The sequence below is a fragment of the Branchiostoma lanceolatum genome, chromosome 8 (genome assembly GCF_035083965.1).
Source record: "Branchiostoma lanceolatum isolate klBraLanc5 chromosome 8, klBraLanc5.hap2, whole genome shotgun sequence".
NCBI classification, from domain to species: domain Eukaryota; kingdom Metazoa; phylum Chordata; class Leptocardii; order Amphioxiformes; family Branchiostomatidae; genus Branchiostoma; species Branchiostoma lanceolatum.
This window is the reverse complement of record NC_089729.1, coordinates 18,729,140-18,746,773: the sequence shown is the minus strand read 5'-3', so window position 1 is coordinate 18,746,773 and position 17,634 is coordinate 18,729,140.

The window sequence follows — 17,634 nt, the reverse complement described above, 5'->3', positions numbered from 1 at the left end:
TGAAAGTTCTGATGATGGTTTTGAACATTGTTCACAGCAAAAGTAGCTAGACACAGGCAGTGAAGACTTACGGCAGTAAGTCCGTAAATCCGCATTGAAGCCCTCTACTGTCGGTGCTTGAACAATATGCCATGGCAGCGAGTTATTCTGTCTTTATAGTACGTGGGGAAAACGAAAATCTGAAACAGTCGGTGCTTGCAGAGATAAGCTGATATTTGTAGTCGTGGTACACCGGTGGCCTGGTAAAGAATACTGTTCGGTTGGAATATTGATAAGGCCATTGGAAATTTGATATACGGTGTTTAAACGAGCTTCTCGCCTTCTATCGGAAAGGAGAGGCCACATGTAGATCCTCAAGTATTTAAGTTACGCTACTGCTATATGGCTGCACTTACCGACAGTCATTCGGGCACCCCTGCGTTGGAATTTTCCAACGCTTAGGACCCACTAGCAGTGAATGGATCCCATATCACTGAACTGTATTCCAAGTTGGGTCGCAATAATGATTCAAAGCACGTTGACTTCACACGAGGTGGACAGTGCGAGAGGTTGTGACGGCTGCCTGTAGTCGATTTGCTTTACCAGTAGCGTGCTTTTTGTGCGCATTTCATCTAATGACTTGTGAGAATTGGACTCCAAGTTATTGGTGTTTGTTTCCGCTTGTGAGGTGTTCTAACAAAGTGCACATTTTCTAATGATTAGTTTGCGCTTAAATTTAGTAATGTGAAGTGTGTGGCACTTTGAAGAGTTGAAAGACATTTGTCACTGATTTTGCACACCTTATTCATGTCCTCCGCGGTGAAGACTGAGCTGAACTCATCTCCCAGGGCGTCTGCCTTCTGCTATTGGTCCGAAGTTATAATTAGCCCACCCTGGTGTCTTATACCTGCAAAGGTGGTCGAGTCAGGAACTTAAAAGCATTTACAGTAAATTGCCATCGTAGTCTGAGGTTATACTGGATAAAACCCGCTTTGGGGCATCGTGTTCAGGGTAAACGAGGTGCGCAGCCGGTGGTTGGAGTGGTGCTCAACTGAACAAGGCAATACATAAAGTGAAATACATCTAAACTAGTGTGAGAAAAATGAAATAAAAGTGCTGGCCGACTTAACAAAGGTCTGGTATCATTGGCATGTGGCATGTGTTGGGCCAGTCCCGACCTGAACTAGGGTAGTGATTTTGATGTGACTACATCTGATGGTAATTTGTTCCATTCTGCTATGGTTCTTTGGATGAAGCTAGCCCTGTATATGTCAGTTCTACGTATACAGTAGTGGGTCTGGTAGAGTAGCGTATGACCTCTTGTGCTGTTGGTGTTATGGGTGGGCATATTTGTGCAGGGGGGTGCCAACTAAGTTGTTGGAGTGCCATATAAAAAAGAACCAAACGTGCATGTGTTCTGCGGTCATGTAGTGACGGGCACCCTAGGTTTAGCATGAGTTGAGTGGCACTAGTACTGGTACTATTATATCTGTGATCATTATGTACGCGGGAATTTTGATTCATACATGGCATGTTGGCTTACACAATGAAACGAGAGATTTCTATATTGAGAGAAGCCAATGCCTTTACTGCCTTGTTCTGGCCCGCTCCCAAAGATCCGCTATCGAAAAAGCTAAAAGGCTGGACTCCAAACTTCCTGATTTACCTGGCCACAGGGTAGGTGTGGGTATATCTTCAGCACCTGTCAAGTCCGACGTAAGAATTAATCATTCACGAATAATTCAGATTGATGGCTACTGATATGCTATCACTTCTTCAATCCAAGACACCTGTTTTCCATTAATAACCATAAACATTTATAAGGGATCCTTAACAAGAATGCCGTACCATATCCACTTACTTGTTGATATAATTTTCGGAATAATCACACCGAGAATCTTCGCAATTTAAAACTTTTCAAGTACTGATGTTATGACAGTCAGAACAATAAGTGGGTTCGCTTAAAGCACATTATCATTGCTTTACACTTGGTCTAGTTGAGTTTCATATAGTTGGCATCTGCCATAAATAAGTACAAATATATACTTAGAAAAACACAATTTTCTTTCCTGGAGGGGCTGACTGTTTTACTGAAATAAACCGATTACTGCTACTACCAAAATTCCCGAGGTCCCTTGTAATACATTAGAATATAGTAAAAATCGATAATCTAGTACAGCTCTATCAAAACATTGTTACCTCCTAGCCCTTGAATGGCTTGGTCGGAAAAGTCCAGGGGATATCTTCGGGCCAGTAGACTGGCCTTTTCGTTGGATCGTCGTAACCTGGGCGTGCGCAGTCAGGTATGAGGGCTCGTATCCACTGATATAGCGTCGACCGTGCAAGCCCATGCACACGACAGCTCAGCTACTGGGACAGGTGGCTTACAGAGGTTTATCCTTGAAACCACAAGCTCCATATCTGTGTCAAACGCATATGTCTGAAAATCAGTAAATGTATCTAAGCATTGCTTTTACACATTCAAGTCGTGTCTATATACATCAGTAATACATCATTAAAAAAAAGAATAAAATCGACAACAAATTATCGAAGGAAAAAATTGAATTAACAAGTATAGATATTACTAATAAAATATCTTACCTAATGCCGTGCCTGCTGTGTCGCGCGGTTCCTTTTATCCTGAAAGGCCTTCATAGCAGCCTTCAGCTGGTCTTTTATTGGTTCGAGAACGGAAAGAAGTTCTCGTGGACCATAGAAATCCCAGACTATGTCCATAGCCAGCTGTATCATGCACTTTGGAGGTCGTTCCACAAGCTGGTGTTAAAGTTGCCCGTGGTCCTGTTGGTTTTTGCTACTTATTTACCTTTGCTACCACATCAGTCTGATCAGCACTAAGAACATACACCACAACTGACTTCAATCTGCTGTTCAAAACTTTAGCAAGAATATTCTAATCAGTCTTAAGCAAAGTGCTAGGACGGTGTTTTTTGGGATCCTGAGGATCACCTGTTTTTGGAAGAAGGGTAATGACACTAAATTGCTGACTATCACAAAGGTGACCATCAGAAAACGTCTCGTCGAAAACACAAAGGAGGTCATCCTTGATGAATGCGAACGCGACATAGAATTCTTTTGGCAGCCCGTCACTACCAGGGGCTTTATTGCTGTGCAGAGCAGATGGCAACTCGCGAGGGAGAGGATCTTCTAAAGAAGTAACTGCGTCTGGATCAAAAGAACTGTCGAGGTTATCGCATAAAGAATCAGCAGCAGATGCATCAATGGGTTCCTCACTTAAAAGGTCTTTATAAAAATCTTTAAAAACCTCTAAAATCAAATCATCATCGTCAACAATCTGACCAGAGGAATCTCTTACGGACGGGCTACTTTATAATTTAAGAAGAAGACTCACCAAAAAAGATGTGCATTTCTCGCTGTCTACAAATTATTTTATTATTGAGCGTACAAACGCAGGGGATATCTTCAGGCCAGTAGACTGGCCTTTTCATTGGATCGTCATAACCTGGGCGTGCGCAGTCAGGTATGAGGGTTCGTATCCACCGATATCTCCCTCTCCTTTCCCTTCAGTGTCTCCATTTTACCACTTTTTATTAAAACATGTTCTTATCTTGACTGCACACGTTGTCAAGCCTTTTTTACCGAATCTTGCTGCCAGCCAACTGCCCCCTGTTTTAGTCTTTCCACTTAAGCCTCTAGCCTTATCTTGTGTCTCTTCTCAAAACCCACACCAACTTCCAAGTCATTCTCTTAGGTTGACTAATGGCTGTGTTCTTGCAATATTGGTCGATCAAGGTTGGCCGACGGGATCGGTAAGTTCGACGAGGTCTCTGACTTTGGGGATTATCTGACAATTACCGCACATGCACGAAATTTCGAGTTGGCCCTCCTCCATTCTCCAGACGTTCGTCTCAACATCGACGCCATACGGCCATCGGCACTGCTGCTAGATTCCACGGCCCAGCACAGCCGGGGACGGCGGATTTTTACCTTCTTTGTTTTGGTTCTACCTGCTTGTGCCACTGAATGGCATGGTGTCGTTAGGATCCAGTAAGACATCGCTGTCGCTAGAGTCTGTAAAACTTTTCATCATTACTAGTCTAGTAATGTTTTACCTGTCGGCGGTTCTGTCTGTTGTCCTCATAGTCTTCGCTGTCGTGGTATGCGTTCTCGTGGTGTGCGTTCTCGTCGTCCGCGTTCTCGTCGTCTGCGTCTTTATGGTTGGCGGTCTTGCTGGGCCGGTTGAAGCGGCGAAAAATTGGCAAAAATGGCGTAGCAGCAAAACTGTCATTTCAAACAGTATAAATAATATACTCATTTCTAGTTCTTCTATTGATCTGCGAAAACCCACTAAACCCTGAGGTGATTTTACGCGAGATTCTACCTACATCATGTAGAAATTTCAAGCCATGAATTCTGTATTAAATCATGTCAAAATCCCCTTTGTTGATGATACCCAATTCGGTCAACACCGCTAAAACTTGTTTGGCTGTACCCAGTAGAAGATTGCGCATAGGATCGATTACAACAAATCTAACGGCATCATAGTAAGGAAGTCTGAAAAGCTCTGACCATCTTGCCCCGTATTGGTCTTCCAATATTTTCTTTGCGTCTTTGTTTTTCGCTCTCCAAGCCATCTTCGCATAGTGTATGTGGTCAGAAGACACACCAGGGGGTCCAAGCCGTCTTGTCAGCCCTAGAGTAGTCGGCCTTCGTTCCGAACCGCTCCGTTGCAAACGTCTATTTACTGCATCCTGCAAATATACATAACTCATTGCACGTTTGGTTGCTTGTCAGAATTAGGGTTAATCAGCAAAGAAATCTCCAATAGTTATAAGCAATACAAAGCTAAATGAATGCAGCAAAATAAAATAAAAAATCACCTCTAAATGCTCCATGTCCAACAAAGCCACCACACTTGCGGTATGTCAGAATATCAGAGGAGAGGCAAATCAGGGTAGCTTTATAGAGTTTGGCTCGAAATGATTGACGTATCTGTGAGGAGCGCACCGTTCCATGTCCTGCATGCAGCTCCTCTACCAAAGGTTTCAAAGATGTGTTTAAACATGAGCTGGGTTCCATTTGCGCAGGGATTAATCAAACAATGGTCATTTTCTTCCTTTAAACGCACGCTCCTCAAGGGGCAAGTTCAGGATTACAAGGTATAATACTCCTATTTGGATACCAATGATATCGCAATTAAGAGTCATTGCATGAGAAAACCAGGCAGAGGTGGGAAGATGGGGGTCGGCCAAATCGGCTCATACTTTGTATGTGTGATAGGTATGTGGAACTATGAACAGCCATATAATTAAAACACTCCAGCTATTTTTCGTTATGGCGTTCTGGGACCCCCCTCCGAGACCCTAAAAAATCCAACAATTTATGGCTGAAAATTACTGAAATTGCAATGGCTACCCTGACAATTCTGATTAAGATACGATTATAAATTTTATATTTCCATATAGCATGGGTTCCCTTGTTTTACCTACCAAAAGTTGAAGGTGAAGCATTGAAGTTATGAGGGTGAACTAGGGGGTTACCAGAACCAATGAAAGCAGAATTTTCATCTCTTTGAATTTTAGTCATTTTCAAGGGGCATTATCTGCCCTGGGCAGTGGCTTTGGAGAATGGTTTTACTGTTGCTGGAGAGAGGAACATCTACTAATTCAAAAACAAGCGTCGTTTAATTGGGATACATATAACGCGAGCCGTGAATGGGGGCTCTTTATGGGGATTTTTCGGGTTTTGGGGCTATAATAAATCAGGTTGTGACGTCTCACTACGGGGTAAGTTATGGCAATTTTTTCTGCCGCTGGGTGGAAACCATGCAGAATTGTCATTAAATGCTAGCACAAATCAGAAATGTTCATTTGGGCTCTACATGGGGGATATGAGGATACTTAAAAAGAAAATTAAGCTTGTTTTGCACATTTTACAGTTGCTCTCTAAGAATTAGTTAGTTTCACACTAAATAATCATATGCATATTCATTTCTTAAATGTTGCATAATGAAAAAAATGCTATGTATGGGGGTTATCAGAACTCCACATTATCATTGGTACACACCCGTGCATATGGGTGCAGAGCTACATATACTTTATATGGACAATAAAGAAATTAGACTATAACAAATGTCAAGAACTATTTTAGATTTTAGCTAAATATACATACTTCTGGCGGCCAATCAGGATCAGAACAGGTATCATACTGAATTCAACAAACTGCAGTTTACAGATTATAAAACTTTCAAAGTGTTCTCAAAAACGTTGCCCATTAACTGTAGCATGTAATGTAATTTTCATTCCCAGGGTTACACAAACCATATTAAAATGTTGATGCTACATGTATCTACAAAATGCATGCAATTCTTAAAATCATGCCATAGGACCATTGAAACAGACATACCCGTTGAATAGATGAATATCATTATACAAAAATTGAAGTCCAAGATCATGCACATCAACTTGTTCTTCACTCAGTCTGACTCTCAAGAAGGTGATTAAGGAGGATGTTGGTTTACAGGATGATGATCTTTATTCTGCGATGCTTCACAGGGACTTGTAAAGAAACTTGTGTCACCTCACAGAGGATGAAATGAATGTGATAATACAAAATACAACTATTGCCATCATCTATAAGTTGTGAGAAACAAACATCTGCAAACGCGCCAAATGTGAAAGGCTGAATGCCTTGAAGCTGATAGGAGTGACGCATCGCAATTTCCACGTACTTGCCACTTGTCACTAATACGACCAGTATACGGGAAAGGCTCCTACATCTGCGCACCTGCACATGTTGGGCTGTTTCTATGGACTTTTCTATGTTATGAAGCATTGACTTTTAGCATTGCACTATTATCTGTATTACGGCAATAATACATACAAAGAATTTCAGTGATGCCCTTAACTTTTTTCAATCTTTGAGATTTCACATTACATTCCCATAACATTATGACAACCTCTAGCAAATGCATGTTTTGGTGTGGGTTTTTTTTTCAATCAAATGCTGTTAGTTTTGATACTGTATTGGTTAAACAATATTCAAAACTATTGCAGTTGTAGCATAGTATACATAACCACTTAGTTCCCAAGTACCTGGCTTTCCCGCTAGCCAATACCCAGGTGCCTTGTATTGCATGAATTGTGTGGATTGTATCATTTTAGATTTTTTAGATGGGTAAAAGAGATTGAAATTACTAGTTACAGTCATTGGCTGAGTTCTTCGAGAATGCTTGATACCAAATATAAAATGTTCTTTGAAATGGAACAATTGCAACTGCAATGTACAATCTGTTGATTTCATTATGATTCATGTACTGACCCAAACTTATAAGTATATATATATATATATATACTGTTTAAAACTATTCCCAGACATTTGTTATAGTGACTGTTTTGTTTTTGATTTTCCATATAGCTGCGGGTACCCGTGATATCACATATATGGGTCCTGATAACCCCCATGCATATCCTTTTCACTATTGACCGCTTTATAATTGCACATACTTTTTTAGTAAGTAATTTACTGATTAACGTCTTAAAAAGCAACTGTAAAATGTGCAAAACAAGCTTAATTTAATTTTTAAGTATCCTTATATCCCCCATGTAGAGCCCAAATGAACATTTCTGATTTATGCTAGCATTTAATGACAATTCTGCATGGTTTTCACCCAGCGGCAGAAAAAATTGCCATAACTTACCCCGTAGTGAGACGTCACAACCTGATTTATTATAGCCCCAAAACCCGAAAAATCCCCATAAAGAGCCCCCATTCACGGCTCGCGTTATATGTATCCCAATTAAACGACGCTTGTTTTTGAATTAGTAGATGTTCCTCTCTCCAGCAACAGTAAAACCATTCTCCAAAGCCACTGCCCAGGGCAGATAATGCCCCTTGAAAATGACTAAAATTCAAAGAGATGAAAATTCTGCTTTCATTGGTTCTGGTAACCCCCTAGTTCACCCTCATAACTTCAATGCTTCACCTTCAACATTTGGTAGGTAAAACTAAGGAACCCATGCTATACGGAAATATAAAATTTATAATCGTATCTTAATCAGAATTGTCAGGGTAGCCATTGCAATTTCAGTAATTTTCAGCCATAAATTGTTGGATTTTTGAGGGTCTCGGAGGGGGGTCCCAGAACGCAATAACGAAAAATAGCTGGAGGGTTTTAATTATATGGCTGTTCATAGTTCCACATACCTATCACACATACAAAGTATGAGCCGATTTGGCCGACCCCCATCTTCCCACCTCTGCCTGGTTTTGCCTGGTTTTCTCGTGCAATGACTCTTAAGTACCAATGCTAAATTTCTTGGTTCAGATAGAAAGGGGTGACCAACGACATGTTGGAAGTCTTTCCGAACCTGACCATCTTGCACATCTACCATCTTGTCTGTTTCACTTCTATTTCTCTATTCATTACATTTTTCGAGAATTACAATAGCCTGGTCTTTCAACAAAAGTTTGAAGAAATTCAGTTATGCTCTTGTAAAAATACGCGCTCTTTGAATAGTGAAATTCTTGACCACTAGCAGACTTCACTTTTGTCATCAACACCGTGTCATACTTCGAAGACATTTTGTCAGGGTGGCTGCAAATTGCACAAATTTTGACACCTTACTATTAGCCTTAGTGAGATATGGTCCTTACTTGTTGCTGTAGTGGTCTAGACCAATACGATTGTGGTGCCTGGCGTACTTTTCAGAGAAACGGTTGTTTCCCTAGCTTTTTCAAAGGTACTAGATAAATCACTTCGTGCAGCTTTACATTCGGCTCTTTTTTCTCAGGAGACGGTAGGCAGTTTCAGTCAGTCACTCAGCTACAGTCACACTGCCACACTTGGCTAAGTACAGGTCGCTACAAAACAAACAAGTACAGTTAACGGATACAAAAAGAATATGACTATCTTTTGATACGTTCTACTTCTCCTCGCTTTTCGGTTATAGTGGATATGAAATAACAGATATGTTTTTTTTTCAATGGGAGGTTTGTCTAGTCGCATTAGGAATATGAATTTTTGAACAGTACTTAAATGTGTGAAGTAGGGAAATAGGTTTTCTTAACCTTCAATCTAACATCACAAACGGAGAGCTCTCGTAACATGTCGGGATTATTGTACAATCGAAATAATCGAATTGCAAATATGATATATAATATCTATTGAATATTGGGATGGCATACTAGCAGAAGTACGTCTTCATAAATTTGCGATCTAGTAAGTACGGATACAGCTTCTTTTGGTATAGTAGGATAGGAAGAAGGTTAGGCAATTAAGATCAAATGTCTCGTAACCCTAAAAGACACGCTTTTTCACCATAAGTATTTGCATTTCCGGTAGAGTGAAGTATTAAAAAACTTTTTTTTTTTTTTTTTTTTTTTTTTTTTGCAGTTGCTGCTGTTTGTTTTATTTATGAGCACTGAAATTTATAACTAATATTGGACGTCTCCGTTTTCAATAATGTTTCAATGCCTCGGCTAGCTTACCTCTCTTGTCAGTTAGTGACGGTAGCTGATGTTTTTGTATGGCTACAGAGGTTATTAATGTTTTTACATTCGGCAGCTTCCAGGCAATACACGTTCAGTTCTATAGTGCAGTGGGAGAGGTTGGTTTAAAGGAAGGTCAGCTGCCTCAAGCAACAAAAAATGGTGCTTTATCGATTCAGTTATTCTCAAGGCTCTCGTGTGTTCTCGTGAGTTTTCGCCCGATTCTCATGTGAACTTGAGTCGCGATAACAATTTTTTTATATGCTGCGGCGTCCCTCAAAAGTTCTTGAAGTCCTTGTAAATTTCAACCAGATAGAAATATCAAATGGGTCTATAATATGAAAGTGCGAAATGTCATATAATGTCCAGATTCACTTCATAACTGTTATTTCACGTCCAGGGAGAGTTTTTGGGCGATCGATGTCAAGCACAAACTTAAAGTCTCAGAACCAGATGTCGAAACTCCATGTAGCAGAATGCAGTTTTTCCGTGAATACGGCTCAGGATTATTCAGACGAGTTGCCGACAGATAGCGTCATCAGCATTATTAGCTATATAGTTGCCAAACGGGTCGGTGTATTTTCGGCTTAAGTTTCCCCGTTTTGGACTTTTAAGAAATATGAAAATAAGTTCACTAGCCTATACAAATGATTCACCAGACGAAAGCTATTCAAATGAATTCATGGTGGGTATACGTAAGGGTTGCATAAAAAGGTGAAACAAATAAATGTTTATCTAAAGGGCAGATAAGTCATCAATACTGTATTATAACCACATCGCAATACAAATACCATTGACAGTGTTTACGTGTTGAAACGAAAGTGAGTGAGACACCATTCAAACGGACGTGTTATATAACATTTGACTCATTCATTGTGTATTGACTAAGAATCAAATCTAATCTAATATTGGTCAGACAATAGGGTTGGATAAAACAATTCGACTAAACAAATTAACGTCCTGTCACACTACACGTCAGATAAAGAAATGCTCCGCAGAACAATAGAATCACCTTGCCCCTTTCAACTGTATTTGAAATCTCGCTAAACTCTTTTACAAAAACGCTTCACGTTCAGACAAAGGATATGTTCACATAGCATTGAGAACTATTGCTATAACTAGAAGCTCGCAACAAATAGCTAATGTAAAGTTGGAATGTTTCTACGTTAAATGGGTTTGGTATTTAGAGCTATCTTTGAAGACCACCACACTCCGCGCCGGAGTGTTTACATGAGGCGACGACGCTTGGCATGTGGTTAAGAATCAGAATCGGAACTGTCATTTTCAGAATCGGAACTGTCATTTTCAGAATCGGAACTGTCATTGTCGTCATCAGATGGTTCTAGAGCCAAACCACGACAGAAATAGCATCGGCATTTCTCAGTCCCACATATGTGATCATCGTCAGAATCCTTCCCTGAATCACCTAACGACTCAGGGCTAGCCCCATCACATCTAGTGCACGCTATTGTACACTTTTCAGTGTTTACACAAATTACATCATCTGGCTGACTATTCACCTCAACTGTCGGGGCGGTGTAGACGTCCTCTGCTCCTTCACTGGGCATTTCTACATCCTGCGAAGCGTCTGGAGATGCGCTGGCACTCGGCATGTCGACGTCAGGTGCTAGAACGATGTTGGGCACGTCTGGAGATGCGCTGGCACTCGGCATGTCGACGTCAGGTGCTAGAACGATGTTGGGCACGTCTGGAGATGCGCTGGCACTCGGCATGTCGACGTCAGGTGCTGGAACGATGTTCGGCACGCCGTCGTCCTGAGGGGCGTCTGGAGCAGGTTCGACGCCGGGCATCTCCACATCCTCGGGTTGGGGGTCCAGTGCACCGTTGATCAGCTCCACCCAGTTAACCGCCTCCTGAAGGTCGAGCCCCAAGGTGATTTTCAACTCCATCGTCAACAGGGCGAGGGAGGGGGGTATGACACCTTTGGGGGGAAAAGAAAAAAAGATGAACAATGTGAATCTTTAAAACATTTTTTAAAGTCTGTTACCGACGCACGCGGACTAAAACAACTTTCATTCTGAAAACTAGACTTGCCGTCAGACAACCTTAAACATCAGAACATTTTCTACGAAGTGGAGGAGGTACTGCTTGACGTAACCCTACACGGAGATGAAGTCTTTTACCAACGAACGCAGACTAAAACAAGTTTCAATCTTAAAACTAGACTTGTCAACAGAAAATGCTCTGTATGGTGCATGCAATTCTCATAACTATCGCTAGGTAGCTTTTATCGATGAGTTTTGATGGGTTTTGTTAGCAAGGAACTGAGTTTGTTATGATATTTTATGCATGTAACGTTATAAGGTACGTTTTAGTTTCTTAACTTGAGTTTTTTGACGACCTTTTAGTTACACTGTTTTATGTCGTGAATGTGTAATTTACTTTTTTTGGGGTTTATTTGGTGCCAACATTGTAACAAGTGTAACATATTATGCTGTAACATTGATGTATATTCTGATTAAAATGTGGGAAAAAAATTTAAAAAAAAAGAATCGCTAGGTGGCGTTTAGACATGTGCATCACGTATGTCGGTGCAGTTCTTTTAGGACCTTTGTAGATATTTGCGCCTTTTGATTGCCAACCCGGGGACGCCCTCGGGTGCCTGCCTGACGGACACCTCAGCTTAAGGCCCCCCGTGCAGCACCCCTGTGTGGTCAGACCTTGTCCAAGGAGCCATTTAGCTTCTTGAGAGACTCCCAAGTCAACGGCTTGACCGTGACCCCTCCTGACCCCCGTCGCCGCTAGACTCAGAGGACATGTACGCCTTGTCCAGGATCTCCTTCGCCCTCTTGTTGCTTCTGTCCGTCCAGGTAGCGCTGCAGCTGTCCTCCACTTTCTCCAGCGACCTTCCCCTGCGTTTCACCTTTCGTAGCAAAAAAAGGGGAAATTGTTAGCTACGTACTGATTTCTTGCCATATATCACTTATGACGCTGTTCGATAGTGCCCGGTGACGTCCTGCGTCGCGTTCTTCACCAGCATTGGACTGTTTTTATGAACTTGAATATCTAGCTATTTTCTAATTTAGATTCAGCACCACCACTACAACTAATTACTTTTCCGCTATGCGGTTTGGGGCCCTCACTACCCTCGGCTTGGCCGTTGATGTCTTTGTACAACCAGTAAGCCTCTACCACAGAGCAGTTTCACAGATTAAAGACATAATAAGTCAAAGTTTTATTCAATAAAAGAAAGCCTTCGCATCACTCAGCTGAGCACTGAAATGTGGTTTCTGTACATTTTCGCCTTCATTTGCACGTATATTTACATAAGTAACATTGCACTTAACACATTACACGTACATAAGTTAGGGTAAAAAAGAGCACTTGTAAATACTGCACGTCTACTGGTGCGCAAGAGTCATTGTCTGTGGGAATCAGGTTCTTGCGTCGGAACTGTTTAGTCATGTAGGGGATTGCACTTTTTGCAAAACGGTCAGTTCTTGTTCCAACATTGTCAAGTTGACTGCTCGACCGCATGGAGCGCCCGCTAGTTCCATCATGGTGTATGCGCCATATTTAGCACAGTGCCCTGGAGTGTCAGCTCTGCCATCCCCACCACACAGATGTTCTCCCTCTGTCCGTAGAACATTCAGCATGGTGAGCTGCTGCTCCGCCCACAGTTGTTCCACAGCGTTGAATGATACTTGCTTCTGGTTGCGAAGGAATGATCTGTCAGAAGTCATGGCTACGCCCATGTGAGACAAAACACTTCGTCATATAGGTCGTCCTTTGTCAATTAGCTGAAATTCGGTACACACACTAGATATGCTTATAATGTCTATTCTTATGCTTCTTGTGTAAAGGAATATTTTTTATCAGCAAGTATATTCTTCTGTTTACAAAAACTACTGTTTTGAAAATTTCAGGAAACTCATATTTTTCTATGATAAGAATTTCATTCTTGAATCTAGTAGACCAATACGTTTAGAATAATGTCGATGAGGTCAAAATGCATTTCTAACAAAAACATGCATTGGTCTGTATTTCTTACAACTAGAATTACATATTATTGTACCTATATTGAGAATGTGTGCCAGGATTATTATTCTGTCTTCAAGATTGAATTTCTAACTCCAACAATGACTGTCTTAGACTAAGATGGATATTCTTTTACGAGGAATATCTTTCCTCGAGACTGAATTTCTTAAACAAATAAAACTTTCTTAAACTAAGATTGAGGTTCTATATTGTTCCAAGAATACCAGTTATAAAGGTACAGAGATGTAAACATGTTTCAATCATGTTTATTCTTATCAATAAGATAAGATTGATACAGTTTTATATTTTTTTTAGATTCTATTACTCACTCTGTACTAAGGACTGCAAATAATTTCCGACACAGGAATATAGACTTACCAGCCTGAGGCTTAACCTTCTCCCAACTGCTTACCGAAGATGCGCACCCAAGATGACCGTCTTGTTGAGCTTATTACTCCCCAGGAGGTCGCCGGTGCTGTCGAGGACCTCGGCTTTCTTCCGGTGTGCATCATACATGGTGACTCCCTACTCCAGCTGCAATAGCTCCTCCACCAGCGTTTGCAGAACCGGGTTCATGTCCGAGGGGGAGCTATGTCCTGAAAGGCGGTGATAAAACCATCAGAGTCGACATACACAAAAAGGGTCTGCTTGCCCCTTTCCCTACAATACAACTGGGCGTTCCAATTGGAAGAACATCTACCTTAAAAAGATCAGCACAGAACTATCATTAGCCACTGCCTCCAAAGAAGAACCTATACAATACGTTTGTGAAGGTTAGACATCCAGGTAAACAATATATAAGGAGAAATTCAAACTCTACAACTGGATAAAAATTCGGAGATTTATTTCCGGACGTTTCGAGTGACATCCATCACTCTTCTTCAGCGTCACTAAAGTGAACTAGCAGAACGAACCAGTACTTATATACAATAACTAGAAAAACCGGTTTTTACATGGCAAACACACAGTCATGCATAAGCGACATTGTAATGTAAAATAAGTTAGGAAGATTCCTATGGTAAGACAACACATTGTAATATAAAATAAGTTAGGAAGGTTCCTATGGTAAGACAACACCACAGGAAAAGTTATTGTCCTTTGGGTGGGGGGAGGGTGGAGTCCCAGGTACCCGAAAGTTCTACGCGGAGTCCTCCCTTCCTGTTCAAGCTGGGGTTGTAGATCCTTTCGTAGATGGCCTCCCTGATTCCGCGTTCGTACCATCGTGGTTCACGATCCAGGACGTCCGTTGTCTCCAGTCTGAATGAGTGGCCCCGGTGATGTCTCATGTGATGGTAGATGGCCGATGAGTACTTGCTTGCTGTAGCCCTGCAATGTTGATTGTACCTTGTCTTCAGTGGTTGGCTGGTTTCTCCAATGTAGGTGTCGCGGCACTGTGGATGTTCACACTTAAGTCTATAGATGACGTCTGATTTGATGTGTTTGCGTACGCGGTCCTTGGGATGGACCAACTTCTGTCTGAGGGTAGAGTAGGGTTTGAAGCTGGTGGCGATGTTGAAGTCTTGCAGGATTCTCCGGAGTTTCTCTGAAACTCCTTGGATGTACGGAATAGTGGCATTCGCTGTTGTCTTCCTCTTCTGCATGTGTTTCTCGTTCGAAGGTTTCTTGGATTCGGGGATGGATATAAACCTATACAATAGACACTTGTTCCTTTTTTACTGTTTGTACCTTCGACGTTTGCCTACTGGCATAGATTTTTGCCAGTACAGTGTAAACGATTGATAATAAGATAATAAGCAGGGATTATAATGTCTGTATCTGGTATAACAATGCAGCGGCTATCGCCTGTTCATTACAGAGTCCTTTCCACGCAGTACCGATTGTTCGATGTCCCTGTGTACTTGGGGAAGGTGTGTCTGCAGAGTCTCTGCAATCTCGGCGATGGACACACACCCCGTGCATTTTTGCCAATACGGATTCTTCCTAGACGATGTACACGTTGGAACTTCATTTTCTTTATTACATTCTCTGGAATCTTTGCATTGTGGTCTAGACACTGGGCGAGCAGTTTTTCAGTTCGCTTAGGTTTCTCCGAAGTTTATTGCAGATTCCTGACTGAAGGCTAATTGCAAACAACATACATAAAATAATACAAAATAGGTCATGTAGAATATCATTCTCTCTTCGCGACTGCGCTTTCATCTGGACTTGATTATCCTGAACACTATTCTTGGCTTTTTTTTTCAATCTCGGGGATGAATTCAGGCTGAATGCAATGCAACGGCTATCGCCCATTCTATCAGAAAATCGTTTCCATGCAGTCTTTGTTGAATGTCCACCTTCTGTTGGTTATAATTGTGTACTTTGGGAAGGTATGTCTGCATAGTCCTTGCAATCTTGGGGATGGGTATTAACCTACCCAGTCGGGGGATGATGGGGGCGTAGGTAAACGGGAACTTTGAAGATTTCGGCGCATGACACGTCGGGCAGTAATCTAAATGTTGGTTTTCTGAGTCATTCACAATGCACTTGTTTCTGCACATCTGCTCCTTTTCGATGGGCGTTAGATATGGCTTAATGACGGACTTTAAGCGCACGAAACAACGCTGTCATGAAGGCCTGTGATACCCGCATAAACAATATATATTTCTTTAGAAAACTGTGACCAACTAGATGTAATTTCTAATACGATACCCCCCCTGTCCATAAGGATGCGTTTCAATTTTGATATTTTTTTAGATCTTTAGACAACAACGAAACACTTTCGATGTCCCAAACCTATTGCTTATACACACATATGCCAATACAACTCGAGACATTGGGTCCTAGCCAATCGGAACATTTTTGTCGACACCAAGCCCCGAACTAGCAAAGATCATCGACCCTAAACAGAACATGAAATTGCTCTAAAAGATATATGAGGAATAAAACAACGTGTTTAACCACCAAATAATTCGTCTCACTGTGATAACAGAAATCCAGTCACAGCAAACTTGCAGACTTATCCCCGTCGGCGAACTTCTGCCACGCTTTAGCAGGCTCCCTTGCAGGTTCCTGTACATTGTCTGCTTGTAGCAACGGAGATCCCGGAGGACCCGCACCAGTCGGGGCCTCGCGGTGTAGCAGACCCACGTGGAGATACAGAGGTAAGGCAGACTTCTTCGCCTTCAAGTTCAGCCCGGTGTGCCAACCCCCCCCCCCCCCCACGTCGTTATTAGTCCGAACAGATTTTGTACACAGACCAAAGACGTGGATACCAGACTGAAATCTCAATCCAAGTGCTCTGCACATACCTCGCTAGCTCCGTCAGCGTTCCACTGGACGTCTATTACAGGGCTGCAAGGGCTGGGGCGATGGCCTCTGCTGGCAGGGCTAGCAGGCGCCGCAGCCATCGGTGTACCTGTTCGTCCTTGGTGAAGGGCACCTGTTTTCCACAACGTTTGGGTCCATTGGAAGGCACAGCCTTTGATCGGGACGTCCAAGAACGCCAGTGGAAGGGGTCTCCACATTCCCTCCTCGAATTACGCAAAATCTACCACACACTCCACCATCTCAGCGCGGGTCGGCAGGCGGGACTTCGTAGTCTGCGTTATTTTTACTGGACATTGAGGCAAAGGCAAGGGGAACCTACAGCGAGTAGATGATGAAGATCAGAATAGTCAACCAATAGATGATCAAAAGTACCAATCAAACGATAGTTATTTTATAGACATTATAGAATCTCGCTGGGTCAGATTAAAAACAATATTTAAAAACAAAAAGTAACAGATTTCGAAAACAGTACATCCTCTAAAATCGCCGCGAGGGTTTTGAATCAATAGATGTTAATTATTTTTCCACATTATTTTCAAATAATTCTGTCCCTCCCTCTCTCTCTCTCTTTCCAATTTTTTTTTTCGGTTTCGAAAATAATTTCGTCGGGTTGGTAGAAAGTAGGATATGTGAGATTCTTTATACACAACCAGGTATTGATTTCACCTGCCAACGTTTCGATGTCTATCAGACACCTTCTTCAGAGCTTCTGACGGGAGTACTGCTTCTCACCGCTATAAGTAGCCGATGTAGGCGGCGCTTTTGCGATGACAACACCGGTGATGAAGTCATGTTCTCACATCTCCACATAGTTGAAGTTTTGTTTTATGATGTTACCCTTACGGTTTGTCTCAGCCTACAATGCCCACATTTTTGTCTCGTTGACAGGATTGACATCATCTGGATTGAAACATTTGG